At 32.9% G+C, this 7332-nt stretch overlaps 1 non-coding gene across 1 annotated transcript; it reads right to left on the reverse strand.

The window, feature by feature from the left end:
* Nucleotides 1-436: 436 nt before the first annotated feature.
* TRNAR-CCU (transfer RNA arginine (anticodon CCU)) lies at nt 437-509 on the reverse strand. Its single transcript has one exon. It is a non-coding gene; the product is annotated as a tRNA-Arg (tRNA).
* Nucleotides 510-7332: the final 6823 nt, after the last annotated feature.

Raw genomic sequence — 7332 nt, forward strand, 5'->3', positions numbered from 1 at the left:
AGTGTAATAATAGATTTTTATTGATAAATTTTATTCTCTGAGTGGTTGTTCAATCCGTAATTCCTTTACAATACACCGTACACTGAACATTTCGAGAAAGAAATATACTTGATGAAGTAAGTATATTTAACTTAAGAATATTGCCGAAATATGCATTTATAAAAGAAGAAGAAAATATTTTACTGTTAAAGAAATACAAATTACTAGTTTGGAAATAAAATGCACATTTACCAATCCACTTTCCCAATATAAAATCTGCACGCTTTTGACAGTCTGAATAAATCGGTTGCAATCAATACTGGGATATTTTATAAATTAAAACATATTTCTGTTTTTCTTACATTATGTATAGAGATGTACTGTCTATTCAGGGAATGTTTTAAATTCAGATTCGCAATAACACTATTCATACTGAAGTTAAGAAAAACAAAGCAAATACCCCTGGTGGGATTCGAACCCACAATCCCCGGTTTAGGAAACCGATGCCTTATCCATTAGGCCACAGGGGCTGATGTTGGAAGAGCATACTTTCTTCATGTTTAAATAGTGGAATGTGAATTTAATTGTTGAAATACAGATTATAGATTTAATTGTTAAAATTGAATGATGTAAATGTAACTATTATCATTTATGTTTTTGAACTTAATAGTTTTCAGTGTTTAACGGTTGAAAATGATAATCAGAGCCAAGCGTCGTAGGAAGGAAGAAATTCCAGTGGACTTATCAATTAAGAAGATTCATAAAATCACAGTATTGATTATTACAATAAATCCAAACATGTAATATAATTTTTTCTTTTAATTATTAAATACATATTTAATTATACTAATCCAATAGAGACATAGTAGAAATAAAAATTATGAAATTTAAATTTTCATTAATAAAAAAAGTTTAATGAGATGAATGAAAGTGTCTCTGTTAAGTTCGTTTGCTGAAATCTGGTTCTATATTTATTATTTTGAGGCGTACATGGACTCACGTCAGATATAAATTTGACCGCGATTGGAGATCAGCATATGCTATGAGACACCTTTTATTTATTTTTTAAAAAAATCCTTAGGATTTTTTAGTTATTGAAAAATTAATTCCATCCTGTTGTATAATTTTGTAAATAACGTGATTATTTTGGTTTAAGCCAATAGAGAGTGAAGTTTGGTTGGCTAAATCCCAGATACATCTGGCAGTGCACTCCGTTATGAGGTATCTACCTCATAATGGAGTGCACTACCAGGTGATGAAGATTGGACATTAAGACAGTAGCCCTGCTCGGTTCTCTGCATTCCTTAATAATAAATATCCTGTACTACCCCCCTGTGGGTACACATCAGGATTTTCATGATAATGAGAAATTAATTATAGAATGGATGTGCTTATCTGCGACAATACGCGACAAAAAATATAAAAGAAGAAGAAGAAAAAAAAATCAAAATTAAAAAAAAAAAATGCTGTCTGGTATCCCTTAAGAACTTTCGCGTATCTCTTGGGGTACGAATACCACACTTTGAGAAACACTGCACAGAATAAAACAAAATTAAATAAATGGCATTTACAATAATTTAAACATTCTGAATATAAAATTTAAGAATCTCATATTTTATTTACTTTTATTGACTTAGCCTCTGGTCTAATGGATAAGGCATCGCTCTCCTAAACCGAGGATTGAGGGTTCGAATTCCACCAGGGCCATTTGTTTGCCGGACTGGTTTGCCGAGTCCGCTCTCCAGCCAAAAGGCCGCGGGTTCGAATCCCGCCGTGGGCATGGATATTTGTGATTGTCTGTGAAAATACTAGTGGTGGTGGTGGTGGTGGGCAGTAGATGGCGTCGGTGTAGATGATGTGGTTCGCTGTAGTTCGGGGAGTTGTAGAGTAGATGCCCTCCCTCGATGACTCTTTGGACTCATTGGAGGTGTCAGGTAATAATAATAATAATAATTATTATTATTAGGAGCCAAGTTTCCCTATCCACCGATAGGCAAACTTCTTTCTCTGCTACCTTGTAATATTCTTCCTCTCCAAGATACTCCGAGGTTACTTACATTTCCCAAGAATAAACACAGGAGATTTTATCAATTGATAATGAAATACTTGTTTCTCTTACAATATCTATCGACGCGACCCCCCCCCCCCAGGATATATTTTAAACTCAGAAGCCTCCTGTTGAGAGTCGAGCCAATATTTCCCAGCGTAGGAGACTGAAGCCTTATCTACTGCTGCGAGAAAACACTCTCTTTCTTTAATAATTAAGGATTATACACTTAAATTTAAAAAAAAAAAAAAAAAGAGTTAAATTTAACAAAAAAAAAAAAAGGTATTTCACCACAGTAATTCAACTGTTGAAACATATTCTGACAGTTAAATCTAACTGTTAGAATACGTTTCTGATCTTTATATTTCTGAATGTTTAACAATTGAAAATAAATATCAGAGCCAAAACATTTCTTAAGAATAAATTCCGAATTTGTATTTTACTGGAAGGTTAATGGTAGTTTAAAAAAAATCAGAAAGAAAGGATTATTATTGTCGTTGTTATTCCCGTGTACCACCAAGGAGCCGATTGTCGTTTTGTTCGAAGCCAGTATACGTCCTACCCTCCATCCGCCATATATATATTTCTGTTAAACTGTATTTGGTCTATGGCAGTGTTTCTCAACGTGGGGCGTACGCCCCGCAGGGGGGAAATTTGAATATTTTGGGGCCAATTAGAAAATGTATACATGTACATATTTATATTATACTTTTTCAGAACTTGGTTGACTATTATGCTAGGGGGGGGGGGGGTAGCATCAAAATCTTTGAAACGTTGAGGTGGGGCATGATCCAAAAAAGGCCGAGAAACACTAGTCTATGGTTAGTTGGCTAAAAATAAATAAAATAAACTGAGTTCAGAATGTTCCAGTGTTTCTCGCACTGTGTCACGAATCCTATCCGGAGAGCTTACAGACATTTATAACTTGTATTAGATTTAGAAAATAATAAATTAAAAAAAAATAATTAATTTAAAAAAATGCTGTGATTGGGAAGAATATTAATTTTTATGAAACTGAGTTATTTCTAGAACAGTTATGTCACTTTATTATTTGTAATATTATGTATTATATGATTTCTCGATTAGAATATTTTGAACGTAAACGTTGTTTGTCAAAATATCTTTTCAGATATTTTTATCAAAATTTTCATAGGGATTTCACGAAAAATAAATGTTTTTTATGGATTTCCGCAGTCTCAGGAAGTTTAAGAAGTTGGGATTTCAGAACGTTCCAAACGGCTTTCCTTTTGTAACTTAACCAGCCCAATATGATCCTATTTTTATTTTTATTTTTGAGCCATTCCTACTTCTCCAGTTATTCACTCTGCATTTACATTCTTTCTATTTCAAATGCCTCTCTAGTTACTTCATGATAGACACATTCAGATTTTGAAATGATTCAGTAGCATTTCAATCTTAAGTTTTTTCATTTTTTACCAAGGCGTCGCTGATGTAATTCGCAAGTGGCTGATATGCTGGAGTAGGCTAACTGAATACTGCAGTTGAACAGTTTCTCTTCCATCCTTGGGGAGAAGTTTTTTTTTTTTTTTAGCTCATTTTGAAGATCCTAAATATTAATTAGCGAAGCGTAATGGAATTTAAGCTACCAAAATATTACCAACACGGAAAACTTAGACTTGCTCGAACATCATTGAAAGGAAATATAATAGTTTTGTAGAAAATTCTAATTTAATTAAAATAAATAAATCTGTGGACTAATTTTATTTCCATTAGGGGAAAGCGGGGAGATTTTAGCCCAGTACAACTTTTGGAGCACCCTGAGGGCACATTAATTTTTATTTCTGAAAACATTTTTTTTTATCGTACTGACTTAGAATGGGACCGAAAATTATTATTATTATTATTCAGGCCTCCATGGAGTCAAAAGACTCATCGTGGGAGGTGGTTTTTAGGAAATACAAAGTCTATCATACCACTCCTTCAACCTATTAACCGTCCCCACCCCAACCATTCTCTCAGGCAATGCATTCCAAGGTCTACAAAAAAAAAAAAAAAAAAATGTTGCATTATTCTACAATGCTATTCAAGATTCAAATTAGAGCGGCTATGATTTCAGATGCATTTATTTACAGAAACTTCACTAAACAGATGCCACACTGAAGAGCAACATATTGAGTGCTTTGCAACATTTAAAATGCATTACATCAACTTTAACAAATTATAAAACAGAAATACACTGGTGTCCAAAAGCTAAGGACCAAATACATTTTTAACTGTATATGAAAAATTTTTATGACTACAGCCAAATGTGGACATAAATTTATTGCCAGCATAATAATAAATCGCATTACACAAAAAAGTATTACAAATTTCATACAATATAAAAGTGAAATATAATACCAGTAAATAAAAAAAAAACATACGAAGATTTAAAAATATAAAATAGAAACATTGAATAATAACAATATAAGTATAATCCAATTAAATATTGAAATCATTATATACATTTGATACATTGGTGATATCGGTAAATATTGCATACTGCATTGTAAATAATATCTGAGAAATAAATATTTAAACTTAAAAGAACAAACAGTGTCGTTGATGTGGTATGTATGTTTAAGTAAGATCACTTTTTGAAATCACCGTGAATTCACACATGATTTGTTTATTTATTGAACTTTAAGATCTTAATTTAGACAAATCAAAATATTTGGATGAATTATGAATATGAATATAGAAGAAAATACGGATGAGCTATGGAAAAAAAAAGTGTCTGTTTGAGGAACAGAACACCAGTATATAATTAAATTATTCAGAAAAACCTAATCACAGCCGCCATCAGGACTCTACTCTAAGAATTCCCACCCTTTAACAGGAAAGAAATACCCCAAATGTATTGGAAAATTAGTACACCCATCTATAGACAACCAAACACAAAACGTGATGACGACAATGATGGATGTGTGTCATCCTGGGAAAATTCCAAGATATCTTATCTCAAAAACATCGCCCACAATTCCATAGCCAAAACAAAACACCATGTGATATCACAGAGAGACATATGTTCCCCAGAAATTTCCAAACACATAACGTCACGATTCTTATCTCTAAATATCACCTACAATGCAATAAGAGAACCAAACACATACGTGATGTCCCTGACAGACGAGGGCTCCAGCGAAATTCCAAACATTCCAAACTCTATAACAACAAACAATCACGTCGTGATTCCTTATCTTATCTTGATCTTTATTTGGTCAGAAGTGTCCCACCAATCACGACACGATTCCTTATACACTAATATATCTCCCTTTCCATTCAAAACAATAACGTCACTTATTTACAACTAACAAATGACGTCACTTATTTACAAATAACAAATGACCTCACTTATCTTCATCTGATAACAACAAACATTCACGTCACGATCCCTTATCTTATCTTGATCTTGATCTAGTCAGAAGTGCACCACCAATCATAACACGAATCCTTATCTCTGCCATCACCCATAATTCCATACGCGAACCACAACATAAAAACTGACGTCAGTGACACATATGCCCTCAAGGAAATTCCAAACATTACAAACTCATGACGTCATGCACAATGACGTCATCTAATGAACAACCAATCACGTCACGATTCCTTATCTTATCTGGATGTTGATCTGGTCAGAAATGTGACCCATACTACTCATATTCTTTCGTTGTCATCTTTTGGACAATGGACTTCGTCAGGAGTTTTAAAATCTTGCATTGTAGAATCCCTGAAAATATACAAGATATTTAATATTTCATTTCTTAAAAGTTCTAGTGAATTACAAAGAATGCATTCAATGTTTATTGTTCAAAAAGTCGTTTGTGCAATTACCATAACTTTGTTACCATAATTTCATATTTGATATTCAGTAGAATTTGAATTCCGCTACGACAGCACTGATTACTGCAATATTAAATTAGTCTTTTACCTCAGCATAAGTCTATAACTTTTTTTCTCTTTCTTTTTTGTAGTGAAGAAATGTATTATGAAAAATATATATTTTAAAAAATATTTTATTTTACTGTGCTAATGAATTATGAAACTTCTACTGTCCGTTTTGAAAGCCATTAAAAGTTGATTATTTAAATTAAAACGATACAGGAATTCCAACTGTACCGGATATTAATTATATTGCATTCCGACTACTATTTGCTGGAGCATATCAGAGTCACAATCCACTTTCATCAAAATAAAACTTATATCAAAGACGACTACAAGTTCTAAGTGACAGGCACACACACACACTCTCTCCCCATCCCCGACACACTACAGACAATGCATACCAAACAGTGAAGAGAAAGTATATCACACGACTATATTCTTTTTATTTGTTTATTGTTTTCAAATAAAATGATAAGTATTGAATTGTCGTATTTACATTTTCATTAAATTTGTGCGAATTTAAATTCGTTCCAAGTTAGTATCCCGTTAAAATGTTTGTAGTTGCTAACTATTTGGTGTTTGTTTTATTATTTAACTTAACATTAAATAGGTAAATGTAGAAAAAATTAGTTTATACAAAAATTGTCGTAATTATATGTAAAAATATCAGTACTGTTCTTTTTTGTGAAGGCGCTGCCTTGTTTCCAATCCATTATATTAGCTCTGTACGCACAGTCAAGAATGAAATCATTGGTAACCGGTCATCTCACGTAGAGTAACGCCTGACAGTTTTAAAATTATTTACACATAATTTCTTTAGACAGTTTTTAAAGATATATTATATGCACTTCAGATGATGTTTTCTGTTGTATCGTTTACCTAAGGGCGACATTAACCTTCGATATTATCTTCTCATTTTTTAATTCGTAAACATAACTCAGAAAGACAGCTGCGCCTAGCCTTATCAAAAATGTGATAGGCAATTAAAATTATGAATAATTAATTACCCAGGGATGACTCGATTACAAATATGTTTATTTATAAAATATATAGTCCGAGCGGTTAGCCAAGTGGCTATGCGCTTCGCAACCTTATGCCTGGGAAAGGAGTATCCTGGGTTCGAATTCCATCGCCGACGTGAAGAGCTTAAAGATCTTTCTGAGACATAGCCAAGTTAGCCGATCTTGGGAGTGGACAGCAGGATTTTACTCACCAGTTTATCTGGGGCTTTTCCTTCTGCAAGCAGACAAACTGGCCCGGTGAACAAACGCAAATACAGCCATTCTTATTAACATACGTTAATAAGAAACGTATGTTAATAATAAGAACGTCCATCAACATACGTTTATGCAATTGCTACCATTAGACAATTTAAATCCATTCCTTCGTGGCTCAGGCAAACTACATAATCAAATGGTTAC

The sequence above is a fragment of the Typopeltis vanoorti genome, chromosome 15 (genome assembly GCF_054136105.1).
Source record: "Typopeltis vanoorti isolate ZY-2024b chromosome 15, IOZ_Tvanoo_1.0, whole genome shotgun sequence".
In the NCBI taxonomy this organism is placed as follows: Eukaryota; Metazoa; Arthropoda; class Arachnida; order Uropygi; family Thelyphonidae; genus Typopeltis; species Typopeltis vanoorti.